The sequence below is a fragment of the Cervus canadensis genome, chromosome 31, assembly GCF_019320065.1.
Source record: "Cervus canadensis isolate Bull #8, Minnesota chromosome 31, ASM1932006v1, whole genome shotgun sequence".
Lineage (NCBI taxonomy): Eukaryota > Metazoa > Chordata > Mammalia > Artiodactyla > Cervidae > Cervus > Cervus canadensis.
Genome location: NC_057416.1, coordinates 5912412 through 5929996, shown reverse-complemented (window position 1 = coordinate 5929996; position 17585 = coordinate 5912412). Strand labels below are relative to the sequence as shown.

Below are 17585 nucleotides of genomic sequence, written 5' to 3'. Positions count from 1 at the left end.
GATGCTCAGTCGTGTCCACTACTCTTGTGACCCCTATGGAATCATCCAGGCAAGGTTACTGCACCGGGTTGTCATGGACTCCTCCAGGGAATCTCCCCCTCCCAGGGATCAAAACCATGTCTCTGCATCTCCTGCATCTCAGGCAGATTCTTCAGTGTTGAGACAACAGATATGCTGTGGAAACATTAATTTAAAGAAAACACAGGAGGCTGTATTGGTTAACTGACAGGCTTCCTGGTGGCCAAGATGGTAAAGAATGTGCCTGCCATGTGGGAGACCTGGGTGTGATTCCTGGTTTGGGAAGATGCCCTGGAGGAGGGCATGGCAACCCACTCCAGTGTTCTTCCCTGGAGAAGCCCCATGGACAGAGGAGCCTGGCAGGCTACAGTCTATGGGGTCACAAAGGGTCAGACACGACTGAGTGACTAAGCATGGGACACAATCAAGTACTTCTAGAACAAGGACAAGATATAGAGAGGGGTATTTATCCTAATGATAAATGTTTAATTCATCAAGAATACATATGATTACTGAATCAGAATGTACTTAACAAAGGAAGTTTAAAATTCTTAAAGACAACCCATAGGAATAAGCATAGAAACAGACAAATTAGCAATTACAACTGGAATTTCCCTGGCATCCAGTGGTTAGGATCCCTAGCTTACAATGCAGGGGGCACAGGTTCCATCCCTGGTTGACCTCTTATATCATATACAAAATTAAACACAAGATAGATTAAAGGTTTACAAAAACCACACAACTCCTAAAAGAAAGCATAGGAGAAAAATTCTTTGGCATGGGTCTCCACAAGGATGGTTTTGAGCTTGCCACCTAAACCACAAGCCACAAAAGCAAAGCTAGACGGTAGGATCCATCAAACTGAAAAGTTCTACACAGGAAAGGAGACAATGAACAAACTGAAAAGACGGTGCTCTTCTAGTGCTCCAGGGATCTCTGAGGCTGGAGGAGACGGGAGCAGGCTGTGGGCAAGAGAGTGGGGTGAGAGAGGATGGTCACATCCCAGGTCATGTCCGAGTCCCTGGGATGGCCACCAGGTGTGGGTACTTGGCTTCACATAGGTAGGAATTCAAGAGCGAGTCACGGTGAAGTGAAAGAAGGTCAATCCAGGGAGAAAACACTCTATACAGAGAGTGTTGGCCATCCTGGAAGTCAAGCGCAGCACCAGGGTATGGGGCGCTCAGTGTTTATAGGGGGGGTCATTTCATAGGCTGATGAGTGGAAGGAGTATGCCAGCTATTTTCAGTAAACAGTAGGGATTTCCAGGAACTAGGTCAGCACCCACTTTTTGACTTTATGTTCAGCCCTGGAACTGTCATGGTGCCTCTGGGTGTGTCACCTAGCTGCTGCGTTACAAAAGGATTTAAAAAAAAAAATTACTTCAAGTCTTATTTGTGGTATGCAGGATATTCATCTCAGCACACTGGTTTAGTTGCCCCATGATAAGTGAGGAAGGAAATGACAACCCACTCCAGTATTCTTGCCTGGAAAATGCCATGGATGCAGGAGCCTGGTGGGCCAAGGTCCACGGGGTGGCAAAGAGTTGGACACGACCGAGCGACCTCACTTTCTTTCTTTCACATGGAATCCTACTTCCAAGGCCAGGGACTGAACCCACATCCCCTGCGTTGCAAGGCAGATTCTTAACACTCAGACCACCAGGAAGTCCCTGTCATTCTTTTAGAGGTTGTGCCCCGCCCACTTCCGGTCTCATCTGCACCAGATAGCGGGCCTTTGAAAACGCTTTGGGAGCTCTCGCCTTACAGGAGAATGCCCTGGTGAGGTTCTCAGGACCCTGTGCTGACTGCAGGCGGCGCGCGGGACCCTGTGAAGAGAGGCTGATTTTGCTCCAAGTTACACCACGGCCACTTAGCATGCTGAGGCCTTGGACAACATTTTTGTTGGATTTGCAGCCAATTTTAATTGACGTTTTAAGTCAGTTTTGCCTGTGGCCTCACACATGGCTTTCTAGTCCTCAGGACCGTCTTGTATAAAACTTGGGTCATACCTACCTGGCGGCTTTGTTTAGGGGAACTCAAAGTGATAACTTGAATACAAGTGGCCAGCTACTGAGCAAGGCTCATTGCAAAATATAAGTGTGGGACAAGTTCAAAGAAAAAACTACTAAAAGTGTCAGTGGGGGAGCACAGCATTAGACCCAGCCCTAGTCCCATTCTGAGGAAAGGTGTGACCGGGGTGTGACCCAGGTGACCATCAGAAGCCATGGCACCCACCCCATCCACAGGAGAAGGGAACTGGGAACAGCCTCTGCCCATTAACACCCAGTATTCCATGCTGACAACAGCTGAGTTTGTGGATTCATAGATATGAAGGGCTTTGCTCTTCAAAACCTTATCTGTAGGACTGGGACACCCCTTCTTGCCTGAGGAAGTGATGCACTCTCCCAGAAAGACACTGCCTCAATTTCCTACTCACAGGTTAAAGGTTTGGAGACATAGCATTTATCTTCCCTTTAAAGAATGAGACCCTGAGTTGCCTCTCAGCCCAGGCATGAAGCAACCATGATCCACATGGCCTTGTTTGGCTTTGAACCTGTGAAAACTAATAATCCATTTAGACTTTACCTACAATGAACCCTTCCCTCTATCTTATATTAACTCATCTCTGGTTTCTGGTGAGCCACCCCATGGTTTCTTGGGTGTGTGACCTCCTTGCTGAACAACAGGACCCTTCCCTGATGGACAGAGATGCCCCTGGGCTTTATCTCCAGATTAACAGCTCTGCAAAGGAGTCATCTTTAGATCTTGCCTAGGAAAAATAAGTCACTGCAATTGGAGAATTCCTACAAGGGCCATGTCCCACTAGTGAGGAACTGTGGCAAGAAACTCTCTTGAAACTCACCATGGCACCATGCAAGCCTTTTGGAAACTTCCTTCTGTGAAAACTCATGCCCGGTCTTACACATAAAACTGCATCATCTTCCTTAAACTGCATCTTCCTTAAAAGAATAAAAAAACCTCTGCATCTTCCTTAAAAGAAAAAGAAATCTGCTGTGCTGCAAACCATAGATCATTAAAACACACCAATTTTTATTTTGTTTATTTATTTAGGCTACACCAGGTCATCGTTGTGGCATGTGGGTTCTAGCTCCCTGACCTGCTATGGTTGGGAGTATAGTCTTACCCACTGGACCATCAAGGAAGTCCCGGAAAACAACATTTTTAAAAATTACATTAAAAAACCCTTTGAATTGCAGTATAGCTGACTAATAATGTTGTGATGGTTTCAGGTGGACAGCAAAGAGACACAGCCATGCATATACAGGTATCCATTCTCCCGCAAACTCCCTTCCCATCCAAGCTGTCACATAAAATTAAGCAGAGTTCCCTGAAAAACAGCATTTTCAATGAAGAGCCACTGCAGACAACGATTTAGTCTCACTTCTTTCTCCAGTGTCCTATTAGAGCATGCATGTAAATTAACCCTGTAGCATAGATTTTGACTGCAAGGTCCATAAATAAACAGATATATATATATATCTTATGTATCAGTTCAGTTCAGTTCAGTCACTCAGTCGTGTCTGACTCTTTGCAACCCCATGAATCACAGCATGCCAGGCCTCCCTGTCCATCACCAACTCCCAGAGTTCACCCAAACTCATGTCATCAAGTTGGTGATGCCATCCAGCCATCTCATCCTCTAACGTCCTCTTCTCCTTCTGCCCCAATCCCTCCCAGCATCAGGGTCTTTTCCAATGAGTCAACTCTTTGCATGAGGTGGTCAAAGTACTGGAGTGTCAGCTTCAACATCAGTCCTTCCAATGAACACACAGGACTGATCTCCTTTAGGATGGACTGGTTGGATCTGTATAGATAATGATATATATATAAGTAGATGATGTCTAACTCTCTCAAATATCATGTAAAGCTAAAGCAGAAGGAATCATGATCAAGACAACTTATTTTCCATCAGAAAATTCCTATGCCTGGGAGCCAGCCAGGGACTCTGTCTGTTCGAGACAGCCTCCATGGCTTTGCTGAGCCTCAGAGGTGAGATGCTGAGCCACAGCAGGGGACCTGAACAGGACTGAAGCTCTGAGGCTCCTTCAGGATGGGGTCCACCCGGGGTACCCACATTTCGAAAGTGCTTGGAGTTTTACTCAGAGCTGCATGGCAAGCTCCATCTGAGGTTTAGCATTTCTGAAACGCCAGGTCAGTGTCTCTCTGGCACTGAGATGGATGTATGTTACCAAGTGAGGGCTGTTACTTAGTGATGGAGGTCCCTCTTAACCCAGTGAAGGGATCCCCACTGCTGGGCCTTTATGATACTAGCCTGGGGAGATGCGTTCAGTGCCAGTATCATCCTCCCACTCTGTCTCTGATGAAAGGAAACAGAGCACCCATCTGCCCATCCCGTGTCACACTGAGACTTTTTGAGACTGGCGTGTGATGGTGTTGCAGTGAATTAAGAAAAGTTATTTTTCCCTTTCCTTTTTACCTTTTGCATCTTTCTCCACTATAACTGTTCCTAACCTACAGTCTGCACTGATAACCAAGTTTCTTCTTCTCAGAAGACTAACCGATTATGCAAACTACATCCGGCACCTGTAGCCCTCCATCTCTGCAGGAGTCACATCTGCATCTGTTATCCTTTAATTTAGTCTAGCCACATCCTGATACTTAACTCTATCGCATCATAAACCTCCCCTTGTAGTTTAATTTCCCTTCCTTTGCTCTGTGTTACCTCATGTTGATGCTTAAGTTTAAGGTACACTCTCTTGGAAGCCACCCCCTAGTGGCTTGCTTCCCACCTTCTGTATTTCAGGAAGAAAGTTGCCAGGAAATCCCCAAAGGACAATGGACCCAACCACCAGGACCAACTGCCAGACCCAAGAAGCAGCTACCTGACTCTGGCCTTGACTGTCTCCAAACAGCCCAAAAAGAGATCATTCAAGACTCCTACACCTTTTGTGGTGTATCTCCAACCCCTGACTGTGAGCGCCAATTGTATGATGCCCTCGATTCCCAACAGAGGGGAGACAGGCTCCTTGAGGCAAGAGCCTACTGTGTTCTCCCTTCTGCCAACTTAAGGGTTGAAGCCATCTTTCCGTTTGCTTCAAAATCTGTCTCCACAAGTTTTATTCAGCTCTGGTTGGCAGAGAAAACCAAGATGTTGGGGGCGACTGTTGCTGCCAAGCCGTAACAGGCTAGCTGGCGTGGCGAGAGGGTTGGGACCACTGGGTCTCTTCCCTCAGGGCCCCAGGGGCCAGAAAGAAGATGGCTATCTCTGTGGATGCTGGGAGTCAGCAAGTCTTGCCCAGGGAGTGAAACTGCCTCTGAATGAGTTAGTCCCTATTTGGGCCTGAAACAGCCTTTCAGGAAAACAGTGTATGTGTTAGTTGCTTAGTTGTGTCCGTCTATGCAACCCCACAGACTGCAGCACCCCAGGCCCCTACGTTCATGGGACTCTCCAGGCAAGAACACTGGAGTTGGTTGCCATTTCCTTTCCAAAAGAACTAGAGAAATACAGAAATTGGAGTCACTCAGTCGTGTCTGACTCTCTGCAACCCCATGGGCTGTAGCCCACCAGGCTTCTCCATCCTTGGAATTTTCCAGCAAGAGGACTGGAGTGGGTTACCATGTGCTTCTGAAGAGGAAACCAGAGGGCAGATTCAAAGCCCTGGAGGGGTGAGGGTGGGGCTGGGGAGCGGGTAAGCCAAGGTTGAGCAAGAAGTCTGTGTCCCTGCCAGGGGAGACAGGCCCCGGGGCCTTGCCACATCCTTGCCCACCAGCTGAACTGACTTCCAGGGAGAAGCATCTGGTCAAAAGGGCAGCAGGAAAGCTTTTTCTGGGCTTTTCAACAGCCTCATTAGCATAAGAGAGACTGACCCTGCTCTGTGCTATAAAGGCCACTCCCAGGACACACAGAAAGAGACTTAGCTAACCAGTTCATAAGAACCAAATCCACACCAGCGCGGAATTCCTCCTGGAACCTGGGACCTTTATAAAATGGCAAGCACAGCCTCTGCTCCAGCGTCAGCCCCAGAGCTCCAGCCGCCAGAATGAGGCTCCATCACCTGCTCCTCACGCTCCTCTTCCTGGTCCTGTCTGCTGGGTCAGGTGAGCTCCTGGGAGCCCCGGGGGAGCCGCGGGCTCTCTCTCCTGTTTCTACCTCCTTCTGTCCTGCTACCCTCATCTACACGGGGTCAGACTAAACCCACCGTGTGTGATGCTTCCGAGAAGCCAGCGCTGAGTCCTTAATACTGGGAGGGGTCTGGGAACCGCCCTACAAAGTTCCTGGCTGTTTCTAAGCCACTCTAGCGAGTCAAAACTTCTGAGCCCGTCTCCTCATTGGTTTCATGAGGAGGAAACAGAAGATGCCTTTGATGAGTGACTCTCTTTCTTTTTCATAAAAGCAAGAAATCTGATTTTGTCCCATGACAGAAGTGCAGAATGTCGCCTTATAAAGCTTTCTACGTGAAGGGTGGCGACTCTGGGCAACCAGAGAAGTCCAGAGGAGAGTCAGGCCGAGCCTGGGCTTTGGGAGATGCCCTTGGGATGCTCCGTGCTGAGTCTCCTCAGCAGGAAGGTCCTCCTGGACATGTCGCTGATGATGCGACCCTTGCTCCACAGCTGGGAGGCACCACATCCAAAGCACTGTGCAGGATTGGATGTCTATTTTCATCTTATCGTTGATATTTCCAGAAATGGGATGAAAATATGTAGGAAGAAAGGAAGGAGGGAGGGAGGGAGAGAGAGGATGCGGAGACTGAGACCTGACATCTGATTAGATGTCAGAATGAAGTTGTAAAGCCCTTGTCATCAGTGTTGTTTATGACTATAACCCAACTCTTACACAGTGGCAGGGAGAGAGGCCAGGGGAATAAGGATGAGGCTGCTCAGTGCCCGGGGCCCGGTTCAATCCCTGGTGAGGGAACTAGAGGGACCAGAGGTGCCTTGTGGTCAGGAGGAAAAAGGCGTGTGAGGGAGATTGAAAGGCCGCTGGTTGGAAGGAAACCACAAAGGGATGAAGACAGCCTGTGAGGAAAGCGGGTAGGCCTCTGGTCACGAGGAAACCACAAAGGGATGAGGAGAGGGGCTGCCTCGCCCCAGCACTGAGAGCTCTGAGTCAGTAGAGACAATGATAGAAAACTTCTTTTTCCAAACCATTATCACTCTCAGTTGTAAGTTACTTTGAGAGTAAGTTCTCTTTAAACAGTTCTTACACTTTCAGCTGCATCTTTTCCTCCTATCTCAACTCCACTACTTGACTGACTCCATGAGTTGGAAAACGAAACAGTGAAAATAGACGCCCGCGGGCCTCTTCTGACTCCTGACCAGAAGGTGGATGCAGCAGAGCTTCCTGGTCTTTGCCCTCATGGTGGAGCCGACCCCGCACACAGCCATGCTCCTCACACCCCAGTCCCTCAGCCTCTGCTTCTGGAAACGTGAGGGTCCACCGGAGCCCGGGCAGGGTCAGCGTCTGTCTGGAAACGGGTCCCCGGTGTCCTGAACTCACATCCTGTTGTCACGAGGCCGTGTCCGCATCTCAGCACAGAAAGCCCCAGGGCCTCGCTCAGAGGGCACTCAGCTGCCCTTCTCGAGATGCCGCTTTTCCTGCTGACACATTTTTTCCCTCTTCGTTCTCTTTTTAGGATTTATGCAAAGACTAGTAAATTATCATATCTGCCATTGGAAGAGAGGCATCTGTGTGCCAAAGAGGTGCCCTGGAAGCATGAGACAGATTGGTACCTGTTTCAGGGCCCAAGTAAAATGCTGCAGGAGATAAAAGAAGGCGAAGACGTAGCCAGGACCGATGCGGAGTCAGAAACTGCGCCCTTCAACAGAGCATCTAAAATTTAAACCAGAATAAATTTTGTTTAAAATTAAAGAATTGCCCACTGGTCACTGAGGTTGTTGTGTGATGTCTGATCCCAGGCTAATCCCCAAATCCCTGAGGATGCTCTCTGAGCTCCTTACAGGGATCATTGGGGGACCATGGTGGGTGCTCTGATCGCCCTGTTCTTGGGGGCCTGACCTTCCCCAGCCCCTCTGTCTGCTGTCCTTCCTGCTTCGTGGCCCAGGGCACCCTGGCCTGCCCCTCATCTCCTCTCAAACATGCACCCCAAGGGTCCAGAATCACCAGAACACCAATCTGGTAGGAAACCCCCGACCCCTGCTCAGGAGGAAACCCCCTCCCCTGTCCCCCTGCAGCCCTCACTTCTGTTTGGTTTATGCTTCTTCCTCCTGCCTTGTGCACACGTGGATACACTTCCGGTTCCCTTTTGGGCCGTAAGGTCTCTGTAGGAATGGACTTGTCCTATTCCTGTATGTGCCGGGCATTGAGCCGAGACATTGCTTCACAAACTGTCATCAATTGAATGACACAGTTGACAGGGACAAAGCATGTCTCTCTGTGCGAACATGATAGGATGCAACTAAATGCGATGGAAAAACAAGTCTTGTGGAAGCACAATTCAGTGAAGACAACATAGCATGGAACTCAGAGCCCGCCAGGGCAGGGTGAGCACACGGACCTCAGGCTGCCTGCAGTTTCTTCAGAGGGTTTCCCAGTTAAACCAAGAGCCTGGCTGGTGCATGCGGTGTGTGTGAGCAGCTCTCTGGTCTTCACACTAACTCTTCCCTCAGTGCAAGCTGAGGTCACCAAGGGGATGGTGTTAGGAGACAGGGCGTTTGGGTGGTGATTTGGTCATGAGGGTGGGACACTCATGGGTGGAATGAGGGCCTTTATGAAAGAGACCCCAGAGAGATCGCTCACCCTTGTGCCCTCTGAGGACACAGGGAGAAGACCGCCGTCCACCAGCCACCTGCTCTGTCTTGATCCTGGAGCTCCCAGCCTCCAAGACTGAGGAGTAAAGGTCTGTTGTTAATCAGCCACCTATTACAATACCACATGTAAAACAGATAGCCAGCGGGAATTAGCTCTATGACTCAGGGAACTCTGACAGGGGCTCTGCGACCAGATGGAAGGGTGGGATGGGGAAGGAGATGGGATGAAGTTTCGGTAGGGAGGGGACATGGGTGAACACTTGGATGATACTTGTTGATGTGTGACAGAAAACCTCGAAATTCTGTAAAGCAATCATCCTTCAATTAAAAAATACAGTGCAAAAAAAGAGCCACCTAGCCTTTGGTGTTTCTGTTTTAGTAGCCTGAAAGAGCAGACACATGACAAGTGAGAATTCCAGCACAGGTGGAATTAAGGTACCTAATCATTGGGGCTTAAGCTAGGGAAATGACCTGGATTATCAGGCTGTGCCCAATGCAATCTCCTTCCGAGGAGCCTTAGATGTGGAGGAGGGATGCAGCTCAGTGTCAGAGAGATAAGGGCTGAGAGACTAAACCAGCCCCGTCTGGCACTGACATGGAGCGGGGCCATAAGCCAAGGAGGGCAGGCAGTTTCTGAGCATAAAAAGGATGGAAGCTTCCAGAAGGAACAGCGTACTGCTGACACCGCGATTTGAAGCCAGCGAGACCCATTTGGGACTTTGGATCCTCAGAACCACAATAACAAGTATGTGTTGCTTTAAGCAACTTAGCTGGTGGCAATTTGCTAAGCTGCAACAGGAAATCAATACAGCAATCGCTTAAAATCATGCCTTGAGCCTAAAATTAGGAGTTCAAAAGAGACAAACCTGTGTGTGTTTAATGGAGGAAAAAAACAGCTGTCAACGTTTTGCTCAGCTTTATATTTCTTTTTTCACAGAAATGGCCATGGTTCATCTGCCAAACCTTTTTCATCTCAAAGTTTATATTTGGGACTCAGTCTTACACCTCATGTATCTTATATCCCTTTTATCCTTTGTTTTTAATTTTTTATCATGGAAAGTTTATCTGATATTGAGTGTGGTTAGGTAGTACTGTTTATGAAACTTTTATCATATTCTTTATTGGGATTTCAATTTTTTATTTTTGCTTAACTTTTTAGATTTTATTCTAAATGTATCTGTTGATGTTTTATTGCCATAACATTTCTGAGTGTCGTGTTGGACTCTTGCATGGGAGGAATGCTCTTCTCATTTCAGCACCAAGAAGAGGATGGCTTTTCCATGTGACTCGTGAACCAAACAGCTTCCTGCTCTGGTCCATAGCCAACCTTTCCACCTGAGTCCCTGATCTCATTTCTCTTGCTTACTTGTGGGTGAGGCCAAAATCAGCTCCACCTCTTGCCTATATCTACTCAATCTATGGCAAATGCAGTGGCACCCCACTCCAGTACTCTTGCCTGGAAAATCCCATGGATGGAGGAGCCTGGTAGGCTGCAGTCTGTGGGGTCCCTTGGAGTCAGAAATGACTGAGTCACTTCACCTTCACTTTTCACTTTCATGCACAGGAAAAGGAAATGGCAACCCACTCCAGTGTTCTTGCCTGGGAAAACCCAGGGACGGGGGAGCCTGGTTGGCCGCCGTCTATGGGTCGCACAGAGTCAGACACGACTGAAGTGACTTAGCAGCAATAGCACTGCATCTATAAAAACTAACAGCAGGGACTGACCCGGCGTCCAGTGGTTAAAGACTTCATGCTGCCAATGCAGGGGGCTGGTTTCCATCCCTGGTTGTGGAACTAAGATTCCACATGCTAAGGAAGAGGCCAAAAGTTCCAAAACAGACAAACAAAAAACACCCCCCAAAAGCCAGTGTTAAAAAAAAAAAAATCCTAAAAGTAGAAAACAGTTCTTCATTGACATGAGAGCAATCATGAGCTCGGATTTCTTTGCACTTAGTTTTTCAGCAAAACTCTTCAGAAGGAGTGTCTGCAGCCCCCACTTCCTCTCATCACTCTCAGGGGGATTGATACCATCAAGTCTGGCTGGGCCCACCCCTCTCCCCAGGATGACTCCTGCCAACAGGGATCACGAGGCATCCTGTGTGACCTCACTCAGCCCTTCCTCTGCCCTTTGTTGACCTGGCCCCTCACTGTGTGGCAATGGACAGGGGCTCTCGGCTGTCTCTGCCTGAGTGGACGGGCCGCAGTCCACCCGAGAAGGGCGGAGAAGCCAACTGTAAGGTAAGTTGTCAGGAGAGAGAGAGAGAGACATCAGTGGCTGACGAAGGGGTGGGAATAGCTGCATAACATTTAGGGAGTCAGTGTAAAGGATCGCTCTCAGTATAAGAGTACCAGAGAGAAATGTGACCCAATGCTTTTAGTTTATGCTTTCTTTTCTATTATTATGAAAGTACTGTTGCTGGGGCCAAGGAAATAAAACCCTCACAGCTATTCTGTAGAATTAGACTTATTGAAACAGCTTACTGCAAACACTCATTCCATTTTTGGGTTGATGTCACTAAAATAAAATAGATCTCTACTTAGTGAAAGATTCAAATGCTGATCAAAAGATTAAAAGTGAAAACATTTTATTGCTAAGTTGCCTCAGGACAGAGAGAAAAATGTCAGAACATACAGTTCATGTACGATGGAGGAGAGGTGGGTGAGTGAAGGCTAGAGACCATGATGTATTATGAGAAGCTTTTCCCTGTTTTGTTGGGAATGGGTGAGTGGGTGCTTGTGCTCCGGAACACTTTGGGATAAAGCAACTTAATGGGCTCTCTCCAACCCTCAAAACTCTAAGGATTTTGCCCGAGCCTTCCTTCCTTTTCTCCTTCCCTTCTTCTCTCCCTGATTCCCTCCATTCATCCATTTATTCATTCACCCATAGGTTGACTTTTCCATACTAAGACCTGTTCATACTAGGACCTCTTTACTGAGACACCAAAACTCTTAATGTCTTCTCCCAAATGTATTCCTCAAGCACTATTTACGGGATAAATGTTTTTAGCCCTGTTTTACAGCTGGATTTAGAAATAAGGTAATTTCTTCAAAGCCGTGCAGGTTGTGTGTAGGGAGGACTTTAACTCAAGCCCAAGTGGGTTTGATTCCAAAGACCATGTTTTTATTAAATATTCAACAATCCCAAAAAACAAATTTACTTACTGAATTGCATAAACAACACATTTATAGATTTGTTTATATATTTATATATATACATTTATATCTTTGTTTATATATAAACAACAAATACTTTAGCTTGAGTGTGATCTCTGCATCACTTGGGACATACTTATCCTACCAGATTGTTTGTTGATCACCTGAAATCCAAGCTAAACTGGGGGTCCTGCATTTTCCCTGCAGCCCTCCTCAGGGGACAGCCTGTTCCAGGCTGTGCTGTGGTGACAGCACCTCCAGATCTCAGCATCTTAAAGGAGCCAAAGTTGATTCTTGCTCAAATGACGCCAACCTGTGAGGGCCCACGTGCTCTGATCAGACCCCATCCCTGAGGAGCAGCCACCACCATGGGCGCTGCTGGTCCTGTGTCCGAGGATGACACTCTCAGGACTCTCATGCTGGCAATTAAGGGCCCCAGCCCTGAAGGGAAACGTCAGACACCTTCCTGACTCACAAGTTTGGTGGTTTTCAGACCACCATAAAGAATAAGCTAAGTTTGACCTGAGATGTTGCACTCCATCACAGGCCAAGGACACAGGGCAGAGTCTCTGGAATGCAATCCACTTTCCCTCCCCTCCCACACAACTTAAAAGCTGATTCCATTTCCGGCATATCCATGCAGGCTCAGGGTGTGACCCAGCCCCAGTCTACACCTAGATTCTGAATACACCAGCCTTGGACTGGACTGATGGGGCTCAGGCTCGCCCAGGACGTTGGGAAGAAGCAAAAGCTTAGAAGGCCGCAGGTGAGCTCCCAGCTACATGCCCCAGGACTGCATCCAGGAGTGGGCAGGTCTTTCCCGTCTCAGACAGTCAGACCTGAGCCAGCCCTACACGAGCACCCAGAGCTCAGAGGCATCAGAACAGGCCTGTGCTCACATCAGGCTCTGGGTCTTGAGGAGGTTTGTAATTAATTCCTGGGGGGAATGGGCATGGTCTGCTTTGTAAGGGACCTTGGCATGAAGCGTCAGGAAATACGTCATATTGTCATCCCTGTAATATTACAGGAATTGCAGCTGCTGAATGCTTCTCCCTGTGGCTGCGGAACTGGAGCCTTTATAAAGTGAGCGAGCACACCGTCCTGTCCAGTCTCAGCTGGGAAGCCAGCCAGCCATGAGGGTCTACTACCTTCTCTTTGCGTGGTTCTTCTTGTTCTTGCTGCCTGTTCCAGGGAAGATGGGCTGGGAAATGACAGGGCTGACTGGATTGAGAATTTGCCATTCATTTGGGAATTTTAGATAAAGGAGATTTCTTGCTTGGGAATTAGACATTACCAGTTTTTCTTTTTTTTTTTTTTCTTGACAAAGATCATCTAGAACCTCAAAGTAGGCTGTCCATCCCTTCTGATTCACTCTTAAGAGACTAATCAGCTCACAAACCATCCCTCCATGGGAGGATTGTTATACCTGTTCATGAGACAGGAAGAAAGTGATGTAAATTTTTAATACCAACAGGAAAAATGAACTTAATCTGAGGACAGAGGCGTAGGTTCCCTTTGACTAGCTTAGTGGTTGGAGGTACAGTCTTTTGGTCTCTTAAGGATCCGGGGGACCATCGTGGCCCCTGCCTCCCAGGTGTCAGGTCACAAGGGGGCTACCACGGTCACGCCACTTTCTCAGCTGAACCGAACCCACAGAATCATTGTTAGTAGCTAGCCCCACCTTCTTCTTTATTCCAGATGGTAAAGAAAGAGGAAAAAGACATACAAGAACAGAAAATGGCAACAGATAACTTATTAGAGAGATTTCAAAAGCCTTGGACTTGCACCTCGGCCTTCCTAAAACCTTCCGTGTGCTCTGTTTCTTCACTGCAGGTAATGGTGGAATCGTATGCGGGTTAAAAAAGTATTATTGCAAAAAAGAAGCGGCCAGCGTGCTCTGATCGGCTGCCTTCCAAATGAGGAACAGATAGGTCGCTGTTCCCTGAGTGGCCAAACATGCTGCCGGAAGAAGAAATGAAAAAGCCAGAAACACGAGGAGAAAGTTGGATAGTGTGAAAATGCCTCCTTGAAGACTCCAGAAGTCAAATCAAATCAAAGACTTTTAATAAAAACTTAGAAGCTTGATTATTATCATGATTATTTTTTAACACTCTGTTTATTGTGTTACTTGTTACCAAATAGGCAACTTAGAAAGTGTTAATGACTCCCCTTTAATTCAAATAAAGTATAATCCCTAGAGGAAGCCACAAGAGGCTCTCAGATGATGTTCCAAAGATTGTCAGACTTTATTCCTCTTTCACAACTTTCACCCCCCAATGACACTGGACCACTTGTTCTTTCTGAAACACTTCCTTTGCCTTCTGTCACCCATCTGAGCTTCGCAGTCTGTCCATCTGTCAGAGCATCCCCATCAAATCCATCTCTGAAACTTCAGGGCATCCCTGAGGGTCTTCCCAAGTCCTTCTGAGCACTTTCCAGCTCAGAGACATGGGGACCCTGGCTCCTCCTCGACCTTGCCTTCAGCTTTCCTCTCACTCTTGCCTCTGTTCTGACTGACCTCAAGCCTGGATAAAATCTCTCCTCCAGCTATGTCTCCACATCCATCTCTCAGGGGCACCTCAAATTCTACCTCCTTCTTAAAAACACACATTTGTTTCCCCAACAAATATGATCTTTCCTTTTAAAAGGGTTCTGATCTGAGTGTTCCATCTGTGAGACCTGCTTGATTTTTACATTCACTACATTTGCATATTTCCAATCTCCATATTTGGCTGCAGGATTTTGAAGGGCACTTCATCACTTAATCACTCCTGGCCCAAGTGTTTTGGCACAAAAGCTGCTCAACAAGTGTTTATTGTGACCCCATGGACTGGGGCCCACCAGGCTCCTCTGTCCATAAGATTCTTCAGACAAAAATACTGGAGTGGGTTGCCATGTCCTCCTTTATGTGAGCTGAAGTACATTCCAAGTCCCTGTAACTATTTAGTGGTCTCTGGAGGTTGATACAGAATGATTCCAGCAAACGTGGTGGCAGGCCCATCATCCCCAACAAGAGCCCCCAGTCAAGGAACTGAGTTCTCAGGAAGAAAGGGCAAACACTCAAAGACAAGAGCTTGGACCCCACAATTCAGCGTTTGAAAAAAGAAAAAAAGAGGACATGATGGGACTGTATGCTGCCCTTCTACAGTACACAACTAAGGAACCAGGCAAAACCTGGGAAACCACTGATTCAGACTCTGGCACAAGCAATCCAGGACCATAATTGAGGAGAGCAGAAAACAGGTGCAGTGAGGGATTTCCCTGCCGGTCTGTCAGCTGGGATTCTGTGCTCCCAACATAGAGGGTCTGGGTACATCCCTGGTCAGGGAACTAGATCCCGCATTCTGCAACTGGATTCTGCCTGCCATGGTCAATGTCCAAGGCAGCCAAATTAATGAACTCACTAATTAAATTGTAAAAATGTCTGTGCTCAACCATTTTTAAAAAAAGAAATGACAAAAAGTGAAGTGAGACTTATGACATCTCCAGCCTCTACAGATTTCCAGGCCTAAAGCATAGGGAACAAGAACCCAAACAGGCCAACAATTCTTCTGAGTCGAAGAGAGTGGGGTCAAAGTTCAGAGATTGCAGACATCTTCACTTCTGGACAGAAAACCAGCAATGGGCGTCAGGATCAGGGCTGTGTGCCTGTGTGCTAAGTCGCTTCAGTTCTCTTCGACTCTTTCCCTCTGTGGACTGTGGAGTTGCTGAAAGCATAGGGGAAAACCTGTGCTTTTCATTCAATTCCAAAACTGCTCTAAAAAAATGAAGTCTATGATACTAGATGGAATTTTTGTTCCGCCTTATGGGATAAACTGTGATGCTAAGATTCTAGACAATATCTTAAGGAAAAAGATGATCATTTCAGTAAAAAAACAAAAAACAAAAAAAACAAACAAGAATCAGATATCAATTATCTATAAAAAAAAAAAAACCCACTTGAGATATCAAATATAAAGGCAAATGGATTAAAAATGAAAGGATGGAACCAGTATGCTGCTTCTGTTGTTTAGACGCTCAGTCATGTCCAACACCCTTGAGACCCCTATGGAATCATCCAGGCAAGACTGCTAGAGTGGGTTGCCATGCCCTCCTTCAGGGAATCTTCCCCACCCAGGGATCAAAAGCATGTCTCTGCATCTCCTACATCTCAGGAGATTCTTCACTGTTGAGACAACAGATATGCTATGGAAACATTAATTTAAAGAAAACACAGTAGGCTGTATTGGTTAACTGACAGGCTTCCTGGTGGTTCAGATGGTAAAGAATGTGCCTGCCATGTGGGAGACCTGGGTTCGATTCCTGGTTTGGGAAGATGCCCTGGAGAAGGGCATGGCAACCCACTCCAGTGTTCTTCCCTGGAGGATACCCATGGGGAGAGGAGCCTGGCAGGCTACAGTCTATGGGGTCACAAAGGGTCAGACACGACTGAGTGACTAAGCATGGCACACAATCAAGTAACTTTTAGGACAAGGACCAGATATAGAGAGGGGTAATTATCCTAATGATAAAATGTTTAATTCATCAAGAATACATATGATTACTGAATCAGAATGTACTTAGCAAAGGAAGTTTAAAATTCTCAAAGAAAACTTACAGGAATAAGCGGAGAAAGAGACAAATTAGCAATTAGAATTGGAATTTCCCTGACAATCCAGTAGTTAAGATCCCTAGCTTTCAATGCAGGGGGCACAAGTTCTGTCCCTGCTTGAGTAAGTAAGATCTCTTATATCATATACAAAATTCAATGCAAGATAGATTAAAGGTTTACAAAAACCACACAACTCCTAAAAGAAAGCATAGGAGAAAAATTCTTTGGCATGGGTCTCCACAAGGATGGTTTTGAGCTTGCCACCTAAACCACAAGCCACAAAAACAAAGCTAGACGGTAGGATCCATCAAACTGAAAACTTCTGCACAGCAAAGGAAACAATGAACAAACTGAAAAGACGGTGTTCTTCTAAGCTCCAGGGATCTCTGAGGCTGGAGGAGACCGCAGCAGCGCTGCGGGCAAGAGAGTGGGGTGAGAGAGGATGGTCACGTCCCAGGTCATGTCCGAGTCCCTGGGATGGCCACCAGGTGTGGGTACTTGGCTTCACATAGGCAGGAATTCAAGAGCGAGTCACGGTGAAGTGAAAGAAGGTCAATCCAGGGAGGAAACACTCTATACAGAGTGTTGGCCATCCTGGAAGGCAAGCCCAGCTCCAGGGTATGGGGCTGTCAGTGTTTATAGGGGTGGGTCATTTCATAGGCTGATGAGATGGAGGAGTATGCCAGCTATTTTGTGGAAAGGGTGGGGATTTCCAGGAACTAGGTCAGCACCCACTTTTGGACCTTTGTGGTCAGCCCTGGAACTGTCATGGTGCCTCTGGGTGTGTCACCTAGCTGCCATATTTCAAAGGGATTTAAAAATATATATTTACTTCAGGTCTCAGTTGTGGTATGCAGGATATTCACCTCAGCACACTGGCTTTGATGGCCCATGGCAAGTGAAGGAAATGGCGATCCACTCCAGTATTCTTGCCTGAAAAATTCCATGGGCAGAGGAGCCTGGTGGGCCAAGGTCCATGGGGTCGCAAACATTCGGACATGACTGAGGGACCTCACTTTCTTTCTTTCACGTGGAATCCTACTTCCCAGGCCAGGGACTGAACCCACATCCCC

General features: G+C 47.2%; 1 pseudogene; it reads left to right on the top strand.

Annotated features, from left to right (window-relative positions):
- The first annotated feature begins 13054 nt into the window (after positions 1-13054).
- On the top strand, positions 13055-14066 carry LOC122432334 (annotated as a pseudogene).
- Positions 14067-17585: the final 3519 nt, after the last annotated feature.